Source organism: Lepeophtheirus salmonis, chromosome 14 (genome assembly GCF_016086655.4).
Source record: "Lepeophtheirus salmonis chromosome 14, UVic_Lsal_1.4, whole genome shotgun sequence".
NCBI classification, from domain to species: domain Eukaryota; kingdom Metazoa; phylum Arthropoda; class Copepoda; order Siphonostomatoida; family Caligidae; genus Lepeophtheirus; species Lepeophtheirus salmonis.
This window is the reverse complement of record NC_052144.2, coordinates 35,430,955-35,454,771: the sequence shown is the minus strand read 5'-3', so window position 1 is coordinate 35,454,771 and position 23,817 is coordinate 35,430,955. Positions and strand designations below refer to the sequence as shown.

Here is a 23,817-nt window from a genome sequence, read left to right as displayed (position 1 = left end):
TAATGAAAAGCCAGCCAAATTGAACCCAGAAGTGGTCAAGAAGGCATTTGAGGCCAAGCCCAACATCTCCACGGCAAAATTTGCCAAAAATAAGTCAGTAGTTCCCTCCACCGTGGCCAAGGCAATCAAGGCCACCGGGAGAAAGTCCAAGAGGTACGTTGAAATACCACTTATTACTCGACAGCACCAAGATGTCTGTGTGGAGTGGGCCAAACGCCTCCTAAACGACCGGTAGTATCATGGCACTGTATTATCTTGTTCCACGATGAAAAAACATTCACTGTGGAACCTGTCTTCAACAAGCTGAAAAATCAGGTTGTTTGTATTGTAGACACTTCTGAATACCTCCGCCACGTGTCCAAGACAAAACATCTGGCCTCTGTGATGACGCTTGTGGTTGTGGATTCGACCAGAGACAAAAATGCTGCCGATTTGGTTCAAGACTGGGTACAGGCTGACCACAGCCGACTACTTGGAGATCTTGAAGACCAAGATACCCACGTAGGTTCTCAAGATCACCAAGAAGTTGGGCAAGGAATCCTACGTCTTCCAGCTAGATGGGGCACTCGCCCACACGGTCAAAGTTGTAAAAGCCTGGATGGAAGAGAACATGGAGTTTTGGCCACGAACTTCTGGCCTCCCCCGAGCCCTGATCCGAATATTTTAGATTACTCTATGTGGTGGCAAATTGAGTTGCAGGCTTGCACATCATGCCACAGCAATGTCACCAACCTGAGGTCCTCCGTGGAGAAGGAATAGAAGCTCATGAGAAGGGACTTCATTACCAGAGTGTACTCCACCTTCCGTGTCTACTTGAAGGCCGTCATTGAGAGCATTGAGGGCGATGTATAAATAATATCTGTCATTGCTTGCTTAATAAATGCCTTTAAGTAATATATCACGTTGATTAGTGGTATATCCATTTCTTACGAACCAGTGTGTGTAGCACAATTATCTTGAACACAATATGGCTGAAAAATCATGTCGTTTACTGTCACATGTCAAAACAAAGTAACTCTAAAATGAATTGTAAAGTGTATATAAGGGTGCCTCATATTACCCAGAGACTGTATTGCCCCAGTTCCTACATCATTATATGCATTTATAAATTTTATTTCATTTTTCCATATGGTTTTTATGGATTCCAGTAGAAAATATTATGGTGTAGTCTAAAATTATAAACAAATTTAAAAATTGTACACTTTTTAATAAATAGTGTCTGTCTACATAAATGTACAACATGTTTTATTAGCGGAGATCGTAGAATTTGTTTGGATACTTTGATCAATCTTGCAATTATTTTTGTTTTCTTGAGTCAAGAAGAAAACATTTGAATAGTATGATATGTTGTAAGGCATTGCATTTGTAATTCTTAGTTAATGAACTGAGATGTTCCAAGTGCAAATTTATTAAACTGCTTCTAATTCCTTTCAAACTCAATTTTGTATTCATAAGTATTTATTGCAATTATGCAGGGAACGACGTAGCTCAATGAGGAACTTCCACAGGAAAAGTTACTCTCCTAAACTCATTGTACGTAGGTTTGCGTCTTGGTCATTCCTAGAGAAAGAAAATATTTTAACTATATCAATTTCACACAAGATTCCTATGTCAGATGGAGTAATTGTAATACTATAATGTTTACTTATACTTAATCAGTGGAACTTCATCTAACCAATTAAAGGCACATTGAAAAAAAAAAAATCTAGGTCATTTGGAGTAATTGTAAACCTATAATGTTTACTATTACTTAATCAGTGCAACTCCATCTGACCAATTAAAGGAAAATTTTAAAAAAACCTATGTATTATTTTTTAGAAATGTCGAGTCAAAATAAATCATATCAATGGTTGTATAAATAATGCTTTTACATTTTTCAATTGTGGATCAAGATTAAGTGAATTTTAAAAATTCATTGTTCGTTATGTCGGTCTTTGTTTTCCTTTTTTTCTATGTAAGACGTACGCGTAGGTACCAATTTTAAAATAGCTTTTATTTTATATATCACACGTAGCCTCATCAAAAGTAGTTAATATTAATTTAATAACCAAAATTCGTTTTAATGAATATTTCAACACGTTTTGTCAATAATTTTTCTAAATAATAACAAATGATAAGTCGTTACAATGCTATACAAAAATAAAATCCTTTTTCTCTATTAATGAAAATCAGAACAGTATTTTTAGAATTTTAAATCATATTTACGAGTGGAAAATTTATCAAATAATTGAAAATAAGATACATCTTTAAATAGCTTATAAGAATGAGTTTATGACAACTTTGCATCTTCTTCCTATTTTTAGAATAATGTTTTACCAAGTTCACTATTTTCCAAAAATACTGAATTTTAAATGAGTGCTTCTTGTACTAGTAGTGGCTGTGAAGCACAAGAACCAAGAACTCCCTTCGTGTATCCATGATTACGTTTCTCAACCAATTAAAATCCTCGACTTCCTCCCCATCGAGTGCAAATACAAAATTTAGAATGCTTATAAGTAATTAAATTTTCGGAACTGGTTCAATATCGTCTCCTCTCAATTATGTTCACCCAACAAGTGATTTGAAAAGCAAATCTAATCACTTGTTTTTCTTTTTTCTCTCAAGATTAAAACATCGACAGGATCGATCTTGAAAAAGTAAATCTAAGCAATTTTAAATGGTTTGTGGACTTATATAAGGGGATCTCAACTGTCCACACTCACTGAAAAAAAATAAAATTAGAGAAAAGTTGAATGGAAATCATCCATGGAATCTAATTGGTTTGTTTTAATAGTGCCTCATTATCATATTTGATCATCAAAAGCTTTTATACTAACATTATTCACCTGAACAAATTGAAGACTTCTACATGATGGTTCTAAAATCAAGCACCTCACTAACCAGGATCACTTCAGAAGGAAAGGAAATTAACATTATATATTAATTAATTACAAAAAGAAACAAAAAATCTATATATAGGGTCGGAAGCAAAACATGGACTGAATGACCGATTTGAAAAAAATGTCAATAATTTTATTTTTTGATAAATAATTTTGAAATTTTTTAACAAAAGTTTGAGACACGGCCTTTGTGAAAATATTCACTCAGTATAGCCGCCGTCATCAGCAAGCGGCGGAAAGCCTTGCATGAGTTGCATGATGAACTTATCGGACAAGTTGTTCTGCTCCTTCTAAATGGCAGTCTTCAGGGAGTCTACGTTCGGATGAGATGTCTGGTTAGTCTACCTCTCCAAAGTGCCCCACACAACAAATTCCAACGGGTTCAAATCCGGCGAAGATGATAAGCACAAGTCCTTGGACCAAAAATCAGCATGTTGTCGGCGCAGATCTTCTGGCATTTGGCGCTGATGTGTGTAAGGAGCACCATCTTTGGTCCACATATAGTTGTCCTCTGAGTAGGTAGCCTTGCGCCATGGCAGTAGGATGAACCTCAGCACCTTGTAGTGAACCTGGAGGTCAATTTACCCTCAACCAGGACAATTGGTTGGGCCGGATGTTTTTTACGGAACACCCTCTTGATCTCTTCTAGTGATCCTCCAAGCCAACGTCCGTTCCAATGGTTGTAGACCTGGTCCACAGTGAAAATCTTCTCGTGAGAAAAAGTTTTTACTGTGGATTAATTTGCCTGATCCACACACGAACTTTCGTGCATATCTACAGTCTTCTTTCATTCAAAGTGTCAGCTTGTGTAAGAGGAGTACCCTAAGTACTCCTTCACAGCCACCTTGATTGTCCCCTTGTCCACTTCATGATCGTTAGAGAGGCGATTCATGGATTTTGTGGGGTCCTCCGTGATCTTCTTTGTTAGGTCCCCAAGAAACTCAGAATCCCTTTTCAAGTTGTGTCCCCACCTCCTTCTTTCCTTAAAAGGTATTTTCCATCCTTTTTTTGATATTGACCACCTTGAAAATGAGGCTCCTCAAGCACTTCACAATGTCCATAATCTTTGCCACCTCAACTCTGGCATCCAGAAGGTCTGAGATCATCTGCCTTTTTGCTTCTTGCTCCCTCATGATGAAAGATTTGCAAAATGTGTATTATTGATTACTTATGGAAAAAGAACAGGAGATTCATAATATGCAGAAAATAATCACAAAATCTCTATATTTTCATTATATAATTAGCATCTATTAACTGTCCACGTTTTGCCTTCGAACCCGGTATATATATTGATTTAATTACTATTAATCATATGAAAGTTAAGTACATATTTGATCAAATTACTTTTCTACAATTGTTGAATTATTCACACTTTAGCATATTTTATATCATGTAAAAAAAATACCCTTGAATAAAGTCAATGTTATATTAAAATATTTGGTAAACAAGCAGAAACTCTCAATTTTAATAGATATCCTTTCTATTTTTATTTGAATATATGAGAGATTAGGGAGTTTGCAACATCCATTTTCTAGCACGCATTAAGAAAAGCTACACCCACAAAATTAGATTATCTGCACTATGTTTCTTATCTTCTAAAGTTCTCATTATAATTTTTTTATTCTTGAGGAGGGAACATTTCAGTATAAAAGTGCTAATGAATGATGCTTAGTAATAGAGGATTTGATGGGGAGTTACAATTGCAATTTGTTATTGAACTCATAGTAGAATTGAAGATTTACTTCAAATTAGTTCTTGCCTTTGTAACAAAAAATAATACCAACAGTTCTTACTTTTATAACCACATAACTTTATGTTTTTCTACAAAATCCCATCCCACAAAATGTAATATAACTTGTGTCCCAGAGTAATCTTACAGATGCTAAGAAGTGGCAAATTTTGGAAAAATAACATCAATAACTATTTTTAATAATAAGTAGGTACTCATTTATGCGATAAAAATTATTTATTTCTTTAATTATGAGACATCGCCCTACTGTGTAAGGCCCTCAGTAATAACATATTTAAATCCAATATAAAAAAGAAATTTTCATAAGGAGTAGATCCATTATATTGTTAAGTATTTTGACCATCGTAAGTATGTTATAATGTTTATAATAGGGTCATTAATGCTTTATTATGTTAAGATATAATAAAACTCATAGCACAAAGGGTTTACCATGCATACTGATGCTTTCTCCATATATGCACTTTTAGTTAATGGAGAGTGTTGATAAAGTTGTTTTGGCCCATTATTAAAATGACAAATAAGGTTATTTTATAAATAATTTTACAAAACAAAAGAATTTACGTCAATATAACTAGAGTTGTACAAAATATATAATAAATAGTATGTAATAATATAGGAAATAGTTTGGGAAGTTAGAAGTGTTTGTGCTTTTTGGATAAAAAGTAGAATCGAGGATATACATCAGTGTCATACCTGTCTGTATTCTTGTCAGAGACGAAATGCCATTTGGGTGTATTTATTTCCTTTCAATGTAGCTTGTAGCTAATCTAAAAAAGCATCATTACAGCTAAGCTGTTCTTGTACTCAAACATCCTCGAATCGTGAATGTTACAACTTATATGTATATTTTTTTTTAACACACATTAAAATTATATAAAACTATGGGCGTAACAGTTCAAAATTCATAAATTTACGACATCTGGTCCTATCTTAGATCTGAAATATGCGTTCAAATCGGAGATAAACGTCATTTCATATAACAATCTTTCCAAAAATGACGTTATCTTGAATCAATTTCGAACATATTTACCATATTACCATATTTATATTCAATTATTGGTTTGAGCTTAAAATAAAAAGAATTGCAAAATGAAAGGTATTGTGCATAAAAAGTACGTTTGAATATAATTAAAGTTTGCGACGTTTTCAAGGACTAAACGTGGAAGGTGAGGGAGTTTATGTTCCATATTAAGGATTGATGTAACCCTAAGGAAATATTTAAAAAGATTTTCCACATTTTAGTTAGCAAATTAAGAACCTTAATTGAAGTATATATTATACTGCTCAATTATTATTTTTTTCCATTTTAATTTTAAAGAATAATATAAATTTGATTAATATGAAAATGTTTAGAAATTATCATTATAATTCACTTTTTGGGCGTTTTACTCTTGCAAGTGTTTGAATAAAAATTCTTGAAACTTTACCTCATATTATAACTGAAGAAATAAATCCTATAAAATAAATGGACAATAATAAATTTATATCTTAAAATACAAAAATCAATCTGCCTCGAAATTTTCGAAATGAGTGAATAAGAATTCGAATAAATGTAATTGTAAAAAAATGTATTCACTTAAAAACGATTTCCAATTTTCTTAAAAATTAACTCAATTGTATTCAAAATTAACAAATTTTGGCCTCAAATAGAGATATATATGTGTTGAATTTGTATCTATTCAGAGTTGTAGTCCTACTCAAATTTGGACCATAAATCGGAACTAGGTTTTAAATTGTAGGGATTTTAGTATTAAAAGGAGACCAATAATTTATCTTAATAATTTCAACAATGATTGGAAGAAAGTAGATTGATGTTATGACGTAATATTGATTAGCTGAAAGTAACCAAAATAAGAATGAAATAAACAATTGTCAAACTCAGTGTCAACCAGGACATATGCAGTAATAACTCAATCATCGATCCTTAATTTTACTTTGAGTCCATAAAGGACTTACAACAAATCTTTAATGTTACATACTGTCATTCATGAACCCACAAACTTGTGTTTATTATCTCCCTAACAATTAAAGAATACTCATAAAAGCTTTACAAGAAAAACAAAACAGAACATGTTGCCAGCAACAAAATAACTCAAATGCTAGAAAAAGTTTCAGATCTACAATTCAACTATGAACCATTTAGCTCAAACTTTCCTTGGAGTCGAATATTATCCAAGGAATATTAAAAGTACTCGTACTTTGCCATTATTTCAGAGAATATGTTAATTTGGATGGATTGATTAAAAATTAAAGAAAAAATATAAACGCTGTTTATGAAACTTTCAGTAATGATCAAAATATTTCTTAACCAACAAAATAGAATATATAAGTATATTTTGATAAGTGAATGTATGGACTGCGTTCAATATCATATAATAACTAGGACAAGAAATATAGAAATGAATATGAGTTAAATAACTTTGTTTTGACAAAATAATAAATACTTTTATAACTATTAATATTTCCTCACAAAATGAGAGCATTTTTAAAAGCACACATATCAAAACTCGAAAAATTCGAGTATTAATTAATCTATTTTTTTTAAATACTCAAAAGGATAGTAAAACACTACAAAATATTTATTTATCATCAAAGGAAGGGTTAATCTAGATATTAAAAGGTGAAATTATATTACTTATATTGTTAAAACTTTGACAAACTTGAACTCAATCGAATACAAAAATTGAAAGACTGCCCTAACATGAAAATCATTTGACACAGAAGCTAAAAATATCCTACTCTTTACTGAATTTGATAATCAAATAAGATATGTTTTTGTCATGTAGATATGTCCAAGAAGAAACTATATCAACGTTATACCTTGTATGAACAAATTGTGCGAGTTGAAACTCAAAAAAAATAAGGGGGGAGTAATTTAATGAAGAAATTAGATGACATATAAATATACATAAGATAATGCCATTATTGAATATTTTATGAATGGTTGATATATTTAAAACAAATACATTTTGATGAAAATTAATAATTTAATTTTAATAGATCAATAATCAATAGACAATGATAGCATACATTAATAGTTGATTATTAAATGAACTAGTGATGTAATTTCATAAAGTGTTATGAGTCGTATATGTTTTAACTTGCACAATCTGTTTATACAAGTTACAAAATATAAAAAATCGCTACTTGCGCTCAACATATTTCAAATTATTGTCAGAAGGTAAATATTTTGTAAACGTATGGAAGAGCAAAGAACGGTACATATAGTTGTATACTCTAAAAAAGTACTTTCTTAACCAAAAGGCCGCTCCGAGTTATTTTTTTGCTTCTCTTATTTTTCTCAGAACGGATAAAGAAAGAACATTACACTCTGTTTTTTTAGTTCCCTTCAGTTCCTCAGTTTGACTCCTTATATAAGTAGATTACTAAGTTGTGATGAAGTATTCTTCGATTTAAAGCTCTTAGGGTCATCAACTCACTGATATTGTAAGTCATTTTTATTTATTATTAATTCTTTTATCTTTTTAACAAAAAAAAAAGTCTAAAAGTATATTGAACCCATTAATAATAGTAATAAATCTGTAAGCAATCCATTATATTGTGATTTTGAGGGATACTTTCCATATGCAAGTTTTGTCTACTTTCCAATTACTGTGAAGCCTTTATTCTATTTATAATTAAATATAACGTTGAGTTCAAGTCAAAAAATTTAATTTCGGTCCAAATATTTGAGCTTTGGTTCGAATTGAGCTCGTGTTAAAAAGATACAAATTTTCTGAGTTTGAGTTTTGGAGAATTTTCACAATGCGCATATATCTTGTGGTTTCTCCATTCCTATAAATTAATGTTTCTTTTAATATGGAACTAGCGTCTATAGTAAAGTTTTTCACTGGCATTTTAAGTTTTACTAGAAATGTGACTTAGTCATTATTCAAATGTTTCAGATTTCCATTGTACAAATGTAGCTAAATTTTACAAAAATATATCAACCATGTCTTGAAAAAAATCTTCGGCTTTAGTAAAGTTTTGTACGAGTTGAGCAATACTGAATCCAAGACTTATTAAATCATTAAAGTATATAATCATTACAATTGATTTTATAATGCGTAATACATTGTAATTGATTTTATAATGAGTAATACATTGTAATTGATATTAAAGTTTTATATGTTCATATTTATCTAAATAAGTCATTGTTTATCACTATACTTTTGACGTATTGCATACAGACAAATATATTTTTACTTTCTTACGTTAGGATTAATAAATTCATTTTACGACAATATTTGTAGTGTTGTGTTGGTCCTTATATAGGAATGAGAACCATAGTTGGGTAAAGAAGGTAAAATGGATCCCTCATGACGTCATTCAGGGTGGTTTTCCTTTTTTTAGGTATATAATATATACATAATAAATTTTGAGTGTATGTCTTTTATGAACGCCCACACCATTGGGCCTTAAAGGCTGAAACTTTGCTAGGGTGCATCTTTAAAAGGGGGAACCAATTTTGGAGGGTTTTTATAAGGGGGCTTATTCTATACCATTACAAAAAGAAATGTTTTTTGGAGCTGAAGGAGACAAGATAAAGGTTGGAGTTTTAAATCAAAAAAGTGATCGTTGTCTCAAAAAACAACTACATATATGAAAGCATGAACCTTTCTAAATTTATACAAAAATAAAAAATAAATCTGTGAAAATTACACTTTATTTTTCTATTTTTTCAGCTGTAAAAATGGTCTTACAATACAATATTGGATAAGTAGAGTAATTACAGTTATTAGAAATTTGTTAGGAGTTCCGTTTGCATATAAACTTCACACAAAAAAAATGATATTTAACTAAAATATTTGTCATTTATTTTAGGTCAGTCAAACATTAAATTCTAAGAAGCAATGCCAGAAAACATTGCATTCCAGACATAAGCTTATAAGCTTTAACATTATAACAACATAGTAATGAAATTTCCGGAACATTTTATTTTTTTATTTTTGCAATATTTACAATAATGAACCAGATATCAAGGTTTTTTTCAGTTAGGTAATTTTTTGACTAAATTATAATACTTAGTTATAATACCCCAACGCTTGCCCAAGCAACACTGGATCACCCCTTTGGTAGTAATTTATATAACTTAGTAGGAATATAATATGCTCATATTATAATATATTCTAATTTAAATAAAATATTTTTTGCAAGATATTTTTAGTAATCTTTATATATATATCTTATTTGGCTTATTATACTAACGATAATATTATTATAAAAATTCTAAAGACCGATAGTTAATGACCATTAGTCCTAAAAATCTGTACCATGTACTACCATGGACCATAATACCTGTTCGAAGACTGGACTGAACAAAACCGAATAAATAAGAAACGACACAAAACTAAATATTAGTTTTTGTTTTTCAGTATATTGCACATATATGAACATTTATATGTAAACTTACATTAACAAATAAAATGTTATTATTAATACAAAGCAAATAATTACACAAAATTGCTTAATCATATGAAAGTATTAAACGAACGGTTTATATATATCATTCAACGGAAGAGACATAAGATAATTTTCTGAAATACTATGCCAATCCCTTACTTCATTCCCAAAAATATTTTTATAATAAATAAAAAAATGCTCTTATTTTTTAGCCTGGTGTTTGTATTATTGTATTAATTTATAGATAAGAAATGCTTTGAATTTGTTATTGTGGTTTAAATGCAATATATTATTTCAATATATTAGGATGGTTAACCCAAAAAGGGATATCTAATTCTAAAAATATGAAAAAAAGGATTATAAATATCAGTCCTTTCATAGAACTCACTCATTGTTTCTATTAAATATCTGTTGCTTTTTAAGTTTGCTAAGAACATATGCACATGGGTTTTTCTTCTCAGATTTTGAGATTTCATTTTTCTGGGATTGATTGCATTTACTTATATATATCAATCATCAAAATAAAGTTTTTTTTACTCAAAAATGAGATGTCTAATTCTAATAGATATGTACAACGAGCATTTCTTTAAAACCTTTCATATAATTTACAAAATGATTCTCTGATTGTTCCGTCTTTTCGTAAATTGTTTATCAAGTACAAATAAATATACATTCAAATTTTAGTAAATTTTTTTTTCGGGATACAATCATGAACAAACAAAATAGGCTGAATATAACAAAAGTAAAACTTAAATACTATTATCGTTCTTCTAGACTGATAAATATATTTATCTTTAGTTATATGTATGACTTTTGTAAGCAATTTAATTTAACTAAATTCCTTAATTTTACTAAAAAATCTGTAATGTTTAATATACGTATGATATAAAAAAGCAAATTACGTTTTTCTCTTAAAAAAATGTAAATTTTCAGCATTTTAAGGCTTTTGAGCTAATACTAACTTTAAATAAAAACACTTTCCAACTTTTTCAATTTTATTTTGTTATTAAAAGAAACACTGAACCTGCCAAATTTTACTTTTAAAAATTACTAAATAAATAACATATTAATTTGATATCAAACATGTATAACCTAATAATTTTTTTAAATTTATCCAACCAAATATATACAATTATTATAATTTTTTTTTAAAAGAGTCTAAAAGTGTAAAATTGTTTTCCTCATGCTTGAAAATAGCATTCAACAGACAAAAAAAACACCTTCTCCTTAAAGGAGATTTTGAATATTACTTAAAATATATCAATTTGTTAATACAGAAAATTACTTTTTGTCTATATTTTCCAACAAAAATGTAGTTTTAAAAAGATTTCCAATCATTTTTGAACTTTACTTCTCAAAGTAAGATTAACAGTTTTCTTTTGAACAAAATCTCAAAATAGTATCTACTCCGATTTATTTTTAATATTTTTTTATCAAGTGTATTATAATACATTAATTTACATAAACATAAACTTTAACCAAAGTTCCAAATATCCCAACGTATTGTAATATATCATCCTTATTTTCTCAAAAACTGTACAGTGCACAAAGGTATTAGAATAAAAAAAAGTAGTTCATATCAATTTGTAAAATTCATTATATTTAGAATATGATACTAGTTATTAATTTTTTTTAATAATCTCAAATCAACCTAAATCTCAATTGTAACCATGGTGGATAAACTATATAAAAATATTAATCTACAATTTTTTCCTTTTTTTTCATATATTTAATCTACTTTATTTTTTTAGTATTTTGAAACTTAAAAAGATTTTAACTAATGGCTTAAAATTTGAAAACAAACATTTTAATGGCAATAATTATTGGAACATTACTTAAAATACTCTTGATTACTTATATTAAATACTATTTTTTGGTGTCAGATTTATCTATTTAATTGTGATTCTTTTCCCCTTATGAATAGACAGGCCTAGACAGGAAGATTTTGATGTCTTAAACAAGCAATCTACTTTTTCCGTTTCTGTATGGACTCGCAAGTCGAAGATTATCAAGTATTACGACAGGATTAATCCTCGATCCTTAGAAAAATTTAAGATTTTGGAACTAAAGAAAAATAAATTTTTGATGCCTTCATTTCCAAAGTCATAAGATTATTAAAAAATGAAAAAGGAACTATGCAAATTTTAAGGGATCTAGATATTGCTGCTTGTCATATATCACATAATATGGGAGGAAAAACTCACGGATGTTTCTTTCTGGGTTATACAAGAGCTAGGAAAATGGCAAGAAAAAGGAAGTGAAACCTAGATGTGAAAGTTTAAAAAAAGTTTGAGGGGCATCCTTGTCTTTTTAATAACACAGTTCCTCACTGTCAAGTTATTCAAAATAGATATTTTTTTCAAAACAGTAATGCGAGAAATTATGAAATTGGCAAACTAATTTCAAAGGATATTATTGAAACCTAAAGAAAAGTTAATCTAGATTAGATATTATGCAATGAATAAAATACTATGTGGTAAAAGTGATCCATAAAGTATATAGTAAACGAGCTAAATTAATCAATAGAAGAAGTCTGTCAACTTTTCAAGAACCAAAATTAAAAGAAAAAATGGAAAATTATTACCACATCTCTTTATGCACATGCAAACTGCCAATCCAAGAATCTCATGATCTTTCTGTAAGAAGAAAAAAAAGTAAATTGCCTCGTAAAACATAAAGTCTGTAATTTCACCTTAAAAAAAGTCCCTATTGGAGAGCCACTACTTTGTTGTGATCAATGAAGGAGGTTAAGATAATGATACTGGTGTAACATTAGTTACAGAAACCATAAAAATATCGTATTTTTATAATTGTATTGTCTTTAAATTTGTACAGGTGTGCGCGTCTAAAACTGACCACTCCTTTAAATTTGACGCCATGCATATATTCGTGATTTATTGTATTGAAACTGGTTTATACTTCGAGGCAAGGGTCTTGATTAATTATAAACAAAACTCCAGCAAAATCGAAATAGCAACAGTGAAACAACAGCCGATAATATGGAGAGACGTCTACTCGCAATTCGCAAAAAGGTTCTGAACTGCAGCCGCACCACTTTTACAGCGTGGTGGCCAAAGGGACTCCTGAAGCGACCACAAGGTCTAAGTCAAGACCTCGAAGGTCGGACAAAATGGTTGCTGCTGTGAAAAAGTATGTCGAGGACAAGAGAGGCAAGGTCACAGTGTGTGCGCATCTAAAATTGAACACTCTAAAATTTTTAAAAATAGTTAAATAATTCTGTAGTTTTTAAAGTGGTCGACGAATTAATTTATTAAACATAAAAAATGAGAGACATACTTTTTCACAGCAGCAACCATTTCGTCCGACCTTTGAGGCCTTGACTTAGATCTTGTGGTCGCCTCAGGAGTCCCTTTGGCCACCACGCTGTAAAAGTGGTGCGGCTGCAGTTCAGAACCTTTTTGCGAATTGCGAGTAGACGTCCCTCCATATTATTGGCTGTTGTTTCACTGTTGCTATTTCGATGTTGCTGGAGTTTTGTTTATAACTAATCAAGACCCTTGCCTCGAAGTATAAACCGCTGTCAACTTAATAAAATCACGAATATGTGCAAAGCTTCAAATTTAAAGGAGTGTTCAGTTTTAGACCCTCACACCTGTATTGTAATTTAAAACAAAATTAAGAAATCGAAAACTTGTTTGAGTATAATAATTATTCCAATTCATAACTGTATGTAAGTGTAATTGAGAATAATTAAGTGTTATTTTTTTATCTTTTTATACTTCTTATAAATAGATTAATATTTATATGTCTGTCGGTTGTTGCTGATAAGCTTCGAAAGGGCTCAATAAATTGAGCTGATTTTTGGGATATGAGTATCTACATAGCACAGCACTAAACATAGACAACTTTCGGTTTGCTAAATACATTCCTTTTTAACGTGGCTACTTTTGTACAAACAGTTATACGGAAAAATATTCATTTCATAGAAGTAGACCTTTTTCTGAATTCTCCCTCCCTCCTATTGGTCATATGAAGTTGCACTTATTAGGTAAAAGTAGACCTTGTTATGCTACAGTTAATTTATCTGATCTAGGAAGTTCAAGTCAATATACATGTTATATTTAGTGTATTTACTTCTTTAGGAAAGATTTGTTATCAGACCTACGTACATTGATTTTAGGACAACAATTTCTCACGAGTATGTTGTCGAATGAATTACACCGCTCCTTAAAATTTGAGAGATGTAGCTTCACTTATTAGGTGGGAGTTTATAGCAAAACATAACAAGATATTCACAGTAAAGACTACAATTTTTTTCTGAGCCAAACACCTTGATGTATAAAAGGCCAACTTTTTTGCCCGGTTCCAATTTATAAATAAAACTAAAGAGTATGACATAAATAAGAACCTTGGTCATACAGTAATGACAGATTGCTGTCTAAACTTAGAGCTGTATAGCTTGAAAAATGGGATGCCCAGGCCTTAATGAGCAATTACTTTAAATTCACAATACTTTTTCACAAATGTAATTTCTTACTTAGACATTAAAAAAAGAAAGTTAATTTACTTCCCAATTTGATTGCATTAGAAAGTTTCGTAAAGGCAATTCTAGTATTTTATGATTGAATAATTAATTTAGAATAAAATTAGCATGTTAAAAGAAGTTATCTCGAACAATCTCCCAACATGAAAAATGTAAGGTACTTGACTAAAAAACTTAAGTAAAAATTGTCTCTAAAGTCAAATAATTTTGCCTTTTTGAAGGAATTATTGTCATGATCTATGCACGTGCAATGTTTTTCTCGTAAAATTCTATGTTCCAGAGATATATTGGCTTATTACATCTAAAAAAAATTCCTGAGGAAAACATAGTTTACAGATATATTCCAAATTTAATTATTCTATTATATAAGATTCGTTTAATAACAAATTAATCGATGATTGAAAATGTTCAACGTAGTATTAAAATTTTATGAATTATACCATTTACCATAACAACAATCCTCTACGTTTTTGTTTCTTTTTTCTTTAATAACCGTACATATGTACAAATTTTGATATTTAAAAGCAGTTACATCATATAATACACATTTGATACTTGGAAAAAGGAAATATAATAAAAAAATCAAGCCATAAACCGACATACTACTTATGAGAATATATATGTTAAAACGAGCTTAAAATGTATTGTATTTTCTTTTTGAAATATAAAATGAAATTTTTAAATTCCTGAGTATTTATTATTTCTAATGGTAGCCGGAGTTTCCCGGGATACCAATCAAAGAAATGACCAGGGAGCAAGAAACCCTTGTAGGTACCATTATAGTGCAAATCAAAAAGCAATCTTAGGGAGTTAAATAAAACAATACATTATACCTGCAGATAAATAATATAACCAATATTTCAAACGAAATTTGTAGTTGTATTTTGCAGTTTAGCAACATGTGTATTTTGTATATATATATATTCATTATAAAAATGAATTCATTCATTTTCAAATAATATTTATTTAATGAAATATATATATATATAGGGATATATTCTTGTTAAATAAGCTTAATTTGCACTCAAGGAATGACTGGTTACATTTGCTTTCAATGTATACATTGATACCATCATTCATTTCAAAACTTTTGTAATATTTTAAATTATATATATATTTAGTAGTTATTTGATTTGTATAAAGAAGTATTAAGATATATGTTATATATTATATAATTCATTTACAATAAATTATATAATATAATATTTGTATTCATTCTTTTAAAAACTTTTATTAGAAAAAATATATTTTTTAACGGATACAAGATAAAGATGTACTTTAAATATACATGCCCTCATACTCACTAAATAGGTAGTGCTTTTAATCCTATGTATTATATAGCGTGCATGTTATTTTTAGTTAGCAGTTTCAGTAGTGTTTGTTTGTTTTGTTTTCCGAAGCTTTTCTTATTATTCTTTAATATTCTAAGAAGTTTGTTGGACTAAGGGGGTAATTGCAATGAAAATCGTGTTAATTTTTTCAGGCCTTTGATTACCGGGGGGAGGCCATGGGGGGGGGAAGGAATGCTAAATCCCCACTTTTTAAATAAGATGTTGTTGTCAAATTTGTCAAAAGACAACATTTTATGTCAAAAATGAATTTATCTTGACAAATTATGAAACTAACAATATTTATTTTATCATTTTTTTCTTTTGTTAAATATGTCTTTCAAAAAGGAAGTTGATTATTAAATTTTGCTTATCTAAAAAAAAATATATTCAAAAATCATCAAAGTTTCGTCAAAAGTATAATACTCCCTTCCAACATGATTGGAAGGATAGCTCTTATACCTAAAAAGGGTTATGGTACTGATTTGAATCACTGGATGCCCATCACAGTTTTAAATGATGCTTACAGAATATTGTCTAGTGTTTTAGATTAGCAAAATGAACCCATTTTAAACCAAAATATTAAAGATGAACAAAAAGGTTTCCGTAGAAATAGAAAAATGACGGATATTTCACGCAATATAGCTACAGCAACTGAATATCTTAATAGGAGTGACATGTTTGGTGCATTGATTTCAATTGATTTTTGCAAAGCATTTGACTCTGTACCTCACTGCCACATGATGATATCTGTTAAAAGGTTACTCCCCAAACAAAACGGGTTTTTTTTTTCTATCAGAGCTTTACTCACTAAAGGCTCTTTTATAATTTCGTTCGATGGTAGAATGAGCGAACCCATTCAATTAAGAAAAAGCTGTAGACAAGGATGTCCAGTCGCCCTCTTGCTATTTATATCTGCAATCCATTAACTAACAAGGACCATTTCGAAAAAGTATTAGGGATTTGAGTCTCTTTTTGTGGGACTCCACATCTAATTGACCTACATGCTGATGATGTAACGTTAATGATTGAAGCCAAATTCAACCTTGGCATAGGATCAAAGTTCTTTTGACTTGGTTATACAAATTCAAAGTCAAGTCAGGATTGGAAATGAATAAATCAAAAACCGCCATCCTTCCCCTCGGATCTTGGAAACCGGATAGTTTTATCATAATCAAAGCTTGTAGAGTTACACAGAATGTAAAGATAGTAGGTATCAAATAGACAACCAATGGTGTCTCAAGAGGTAATTAGGTCCAATTAAATATGATGGTCTACAACTAGATCCAAAAATGGCGCTATTTATCTCAACAAAAACGCATTGATTTACATAATATGCGAATTTTTCCTCTTGTATTGTAAAAAGCTACCTCCATTTCTTCTCTAGAAGAATCTGCAATGATGCAAGAAGATTCATGGTTTTTGGGTCTCTTTCAAAAAAAAAAATTCCTGCTTTAAAGCGGCCATAGAAAAAGTTAGGAGGTGGGCTCTGCCTTTTATCTTGTATAATCCCAAAGTGTTATAATAAGGTTTTGGAGGAAATAGGTCTATACCCGTGGATAGACTGGAGGGTGAATTTCACCCCTCTAAATATTATGAATGGGAATACCGTTAATTAAACGGGATTTGGAAGTTTTTTTACCATTTCTAGCGTCTACCTATTTAGATAATTGTATGGCAAGAAAGGTCTACTTATCATTGAGACTCAACTATTTATATATATCACGAAAATAGGACTGTAATACCTTGTGTTAAATAAGTTTGGGAATCCGTTCATAAATTTTAAGTAATCATGACTTAATCCATAATCTTTCTTTTGGGAAAGAGATTCAGTCTTCCTCTTGAGAGGTATCTGAAATATTTTACCCCTTCGAAATATGGTTTTTAACTATGAGCTTTTACCAAAATTTGTCGCTGGAAGGGAAGTCTGTGTCAGATAAATTTATGGTATTACTCGATCTTCCTTCACGGGAACGAATAATTCACCGATCAATTTCTGGAAGTTTAGACGGGACCAAATTTACGGCACAATTTCAAATTTCCACTGACAATATCAAATCCTATTATTTGCGCAAAAGACTGCGGTTTTATATTCAACTCCACCCTGCACGCTTTTGCAAAGTTTTGAGAGTAGTCAAATATTTTATAAAAAACAGCGTTTGTGTGACAGAAAATATTTTTTCTAACTTAATAAAGGCAAATAAATTATTTGGAGCTTATAAGAGAAATAAAAATACTTTTCCTAGTTACAAAGCCGTGGAGTTTGCTTTATTAAATATTGAAAAATGTATTATTAACTTTCCATTACATTTGGAAGAATTAAGAGCTATTATGATAAGCGCAGCTGCTCAATCTTCAGCACTTTTTATCAAAATCCCCCTGTCATTATATTTTTGTCGTTGGCATGGGCCGGAAATATCGTAAAATTTGTGCCTTCGAGGTTCGTGCGATATTTTAATCTCATCAAGTCAATAATAAGAAGATATTGTCGTTTTTTATTAACTTTAGGTGATAGTTAGACATTTTTTGAATGTTATATCAGGTTATTTTACTTTAGAACATTAAATATGAATTATAATGTTCACTTATGATTTTTTAAACGTAATGGTATTGTTACTTTTTATGTTTATGTGTATTCATTATTTTCATTGTTTGTATTGTAGCATATAAATAAATTATTTTAACCAAAAAAAAGCAAACATATTATTGTTCAAAGAAAACTCCAAATAGTATATAGTCCTCAAAACCGTTGCAACTTCATAATTTTGGGAGAGTATAAAATAGGTAAAAAGAGTACATATACAGTGTAAAATTGAACTCTCATCTATTAACTAAGTTGGGATATGTTTTTTTCCAAACATCAATATATGTTATGTAGAATATATCAGTATGCCTTTCATAAAAATTTCATATTTTGTTAAAATGTTAGTCCAATTTATTTATTATTCAATGTAAATATTCCATAACTAACCTTTTCAACCCAGGAGAGACCAGTGTCCCATAAACTAAATAATAACAACTGTACTTTAATCTTCTTTTTTTTCATAGGCATTAGTCGAACTATATTTGATATGCATAATTATTCATCGAAAGTGAGATTTAATATTTTTAAGCCATTAAATATAATTATTTTCCAGTATTGAAAAAATCAAAAAAAAAACTTTGTACATTTATAACTTAAGTATTTTTAAAGCAAATGATGCCATTCAAATTGATATATATATTTAAATATTATTTTATTCTAATATATAAATCAAAAATAATTAATGTTATAATTCCTTAGGTCAATGTTATTCCTCTTGGTGTGATTTTTTTTTGTCTACGTATACAGTGGTATATTATAGTATTCTTTTGCGTGTTACCCTTTGTTGTGCTGATTTTATAAAAATATATTAAGTTGAATACAAAAAGGTAATGGAAAACAAACCCAAGGATATATTTTTTTCAAATTAATAGTAGCCTTACACTAACTTAAAAATAAAACAGGACAAGATGTATGTATTCTTCAAGAACAGATAAATTAATAAAAACTTTTATTTTTAATAAGTTGGCCTTATGATGTAATTATATGTTTACTATATGATAGAAGTTTTCAATAAAGTTTTAGAGGACATAGTATAAACACTTGATGCTTTATGCCAAATTAATACGAGTTTTATGCAGCATCATCATCTATAATTGTATTGTCGAACAGAATAAAAAATAAAAGTTCTTCAATTCATATTAAATATGAAAAATCAAGTTAGGCCTTGAAGGAAAAAAAATTCCTCTCACGCCTAGAGGGACACCAGTGATCCATAATTTTCACGTCAAACAGGATAAGGTAGAATTTATTTATTGATTTAAAAAATGATAGTATTTTGCTAAATGGTGCAAAAAAGTAAGCTAACAAAAAATACCTTTAGGTACCTTATGGATCTGAAAAGGCTAATGACCAAATTTAAATATTTTACAAAATCTAAACCATCTAACAAATAAAACTGAATTTAACCTATGTACTTCCTAAGCAGAGAGTGGTGCCAAATTGTGGCGTAATAATACAACTCTCTAAGGAAAACATAATTATTAAGTGTCTTCCTATGACTATAATCTTTCGTTGTGCTGATAATACAAAGGTAATAAAATATATTTTCAAATTAAGAGTAGTCTTAACTTAGTGATCAAATCTGTACTCGTTTTTATGCAGTGTCGAAAAAAAAATTGATAGTTCGATATATGATTCCAAAAAGTAACTCATTATTGATGAAGGGATTCAAACAAAAACAAAAAACTAATGATCGCAATTCACTTTTAACCTCTGAGACGCTATTCACGTTATTTATAAATAAAATAGAATTTGCAAAAAAAAAAAATTAGGAAAACTAAACTGCTCAAATTAGGCAACAACAGTACGGATCCCTTGATACAACTATCCTAGAGAATATTAATTAAAAAACAACTTGTACTTTAGTCTTCGATTTACGTACAGGAATAGTTTAATTGATGTGGTAAACAAAACTAATGTTTAGGCACAACAAAGTACGCCAAGCTTTACAATACAAAAATGTCTGTATTGCACAAGATGAGATAAAAAGTGAACAAAATATAACGTTTGTTATTTGTGTGGTATGTTATGTACCTTTGTGTTGTCTGAAATATAGAAATTGCTTCTAAAAATAATACCTGCAATATTTCAATAATTTATTGGAGAAAAGAGTAAAAATATTTTTAGTGGGAAATACCAATATGTTGTATCCAATAGAGGCAACACATAATAATATAATAATAAAGAATCGAAATTTGTGTATTAATTCGTTTTTATTTCATTATACTTTTTTTAAAACGTAATTGAAAAGGGCAAAAAGTGAATTGAGCAGCAATGTGGAATTATGATATCACAGATCTACTTTGCCCCTTTGCCGGATGTTCCAGAATAAATTGACCTATTGTTCACAAATTTATGGAATTTAAAAAAAAAGAATCAACATGCTCTAAGAGATACTGTAACTCTGAGGGGCATGCTGTGATAAGATCTCCTATTTGTTTTTTGATATGTTTTTATAATCTTGTGTGATTTTTTGTATTCATTATCTACAAAAAAGGCAAGGCTCACTATTTTATCAGAAAAATACTAAAGGTGGGTTTAAGCATCTTTCTTGGAGCCGTACTAATCTTTGGATAGATCTGGAAGAATATTTTCGAATTTCTTGCTGAATCATCAACTCTAAGTAGAACTGTCTTACACGCATTTGCATAATAATTCAGCCAAAACTTTAAAAATCTCTATATCTTGACTTAGTCATTCTAACTTTTTCGTAACCGAAAAGGTATATAATTATAGCATATTTTAGATTTGTCATACATCCACTCGTAGCACTATGAACGATTATATGACTTCGCCAACGAGTTTTGATTGGTGTAATTCAATGAGTAACTAATATTAGTTCATAAATATATGATTGAAAATTTGGCCCTATCAGATAAAAATTCAATTCTAGATACACGGAATGAAAGAGAATAAGAACAGTAAATTTTTAGTGTTAGTGTAAATGTGAAAGACAGAAAAAAAAGTTTTACAATAAACTAACTTGATGGCATAAAAAATAATTATACATGATATATAGATAATGCAATTTATATTGTCTGGCCCAAACAAAACTGTTGACATGCTTAAAACAGTTAAAATTAAAGTGAGAGATTTTCTATTGATAAAGAAGCCAAAGTTTTTACAACGTATTACAATTCATAAAAGAAAAAATATAGTAGGTCGTCTGGATGGTAGATGAAACGTATTGTATTTTTGGCCATTCGCTACTTACGGAATGAGATTTTTGCTTAATCAATCGTAAAGCCACTACTCCTGCCCCTACAATTCTTCAAATTGTGAGGGTGACAGTGATAATTTTTAGAATCGGTATATTATATGTTTTTCTACCAAAAATTTTAGCCCTTCTCTTACTTTCCTGGGGTGTGTATTTACCCCCGATCTCATAATAATATAAAAAATTAAATTTTATAAAATTTCATATTACGGGAAAAAATTCCGTCAGAGAGTGTTATTAAATGAATTTAACTACTTAGTTATTTGATATATGTTGTTCCCAGTTTTATTTTATTTTTAAAATAAAATTTAAAAATATATTTTGTAGGGAATTGGATAAAGTCACTTTATATTAGATATACTTGTGTACGAGTATGTATATTTTTTTTTCAATACCCTCAAGTATTAATAACTGAATGATATATTATACCCGATGTCAAATATGTATATGCCTTTAACGATACAAGAGCTCTCGGTCAATCATCATAATATTGACTTATTAATTGTAAGGATGTATCTAGCCTAACGCAAAAAAAAAAATCTCCGGTCAAAATAACTTTTGCAAAAAAAACAAAAAACTATTTAAGGATACGACATATAAGCAGATATTTTGTTAAATATAATAATTATAAGATCAAAGCTGTTTGATGAACGCCACAAAAATATTGAAATGTTTCCAACGTGGGAACTATTCCTGTATAGTTTGAAAGGTGGGGTAGGAACGACCAAGAATACCTTTTACAATGTAATTTGAAGAACAGAAGCCAAAAAAGACATAGATAGGCATCTTGGCTATGGCAGGAAGGATATTTTGAAGGAATTTGTGAAGGACCCCTACTGAATAGTAGGCGGGTCCACGAAGATAGCTCTAATAATATGATGTCTCATGGCATTGTAGAGAACTATAAATAAACAGGTAGAAGGTTTTGCAGGAAAATGATGCCCAAACTTATACCTCAAAGGTCTCCCAAAAGTTATTGAATGACAATGTGCCCTTTTTGAGCACAATAAATAGAAGAAAGCCAAATTGATGTGACCCTTCCATATCTCAATTGTTTGGAGTATACATTCTCCTGCAAATTGTTAAGAATTCTTTAGACTTCTCCACCTTGTATTGATACATGAAGAACACAGTTAATAAGCAGCGTGCAAAGCTGCATGATTTCTATGTCAAGGCTATCTGTAAGGACTTCTGGAAGAGATTGGAGTTTGTATGTGCAGGTAATACAGGCTATTTTAAGTAAAAATATTCATTTTTGTTCAAAATTGAAAATATTTATCTTCATAATGTCAAAAAGTAAAAAAAAAAGTTGTGAGGTAGGGGAACCATTGGTCCATGCTTTTAATTTTGTTCCAATGTTGTTCCGGTGTTAATTGAAATATCCATCCAGATAAAAATTTCCTAGTTTTCAATTAACTTCATTATCGGACGAAAGTAAGACAATATTATATGTAATTTGAAATAATTAACAAACAATTAAATGCTACATATATTTAATTGTAAGTAATTTAGTTAAAAGTATGCATAAAATGTATGCATTAAAAATGGTCTAAAAACAACATTACATCTCTTGTACATTGCACTGGTTATTCTCAAAAAGGAAATAAATAAATAAAAGTTTTCTATTTCAGGAGTTGAAATGTGTGAGTTTCAAGAAAGAAATACAAATGAATAAAATAAAACAACCAGGATCATGGTGTTACCTGGCTAAAACAAAAAAATACTCAATATATTTTGATACGTCATAGTTATTCCATAATTTATTCTTTTTGATAAATAAATGAAGTAATAAGTTGTTCTATATTTAAGGTATGTTACCAAAAAGACAGAAATATTATTTCTAGTAGATCTCTTGTCGTATAAATACATAAACAAGTGATCATTTAATTATCTCATAAAAATATATAATTACACTTTTAAGTTAATATTACAAAGTAATATTAGAATACAGTATAGAATAAAATACTGCATAAGAATTTAATATTACTTAATATATTCGAGTAATTTATTTATAAATTGCAGATATATAATTTGACAATGATAATATAGGAATATTTAAGAGATAAAAACAGTTGGTATGATTTACCTATTTGGCTTACTTGCAAAAAATTTCGGCCCTTGTTTCTGTTTGTTTTTGAAGGAAAGATTGACC

General features: G+C 29.5%; 1 protein-coding gene across 1 annotated transcript in view; it reads left to right on the top strand.

Moving 5' to 3' along the window:
* Nucleotides 1–7,970: 7,970 nt before the first annotated feature.
* The window catches only part of LOC121129934 (FMRFamide receptor), a 147,199-nt gene continuing 131,352 nt past the window's right edge, over nt 7,971–23,817 (top strand). Inside the window, exon 1 of the mRNA XM_040725642.2 lies at nt 7,971–8,076. The gene's annotated coding sequence lies outside the window, so the exon portion shown is untranslated. The remainder of the gene's footprint in view (nt 8,077–23,817) is intronic.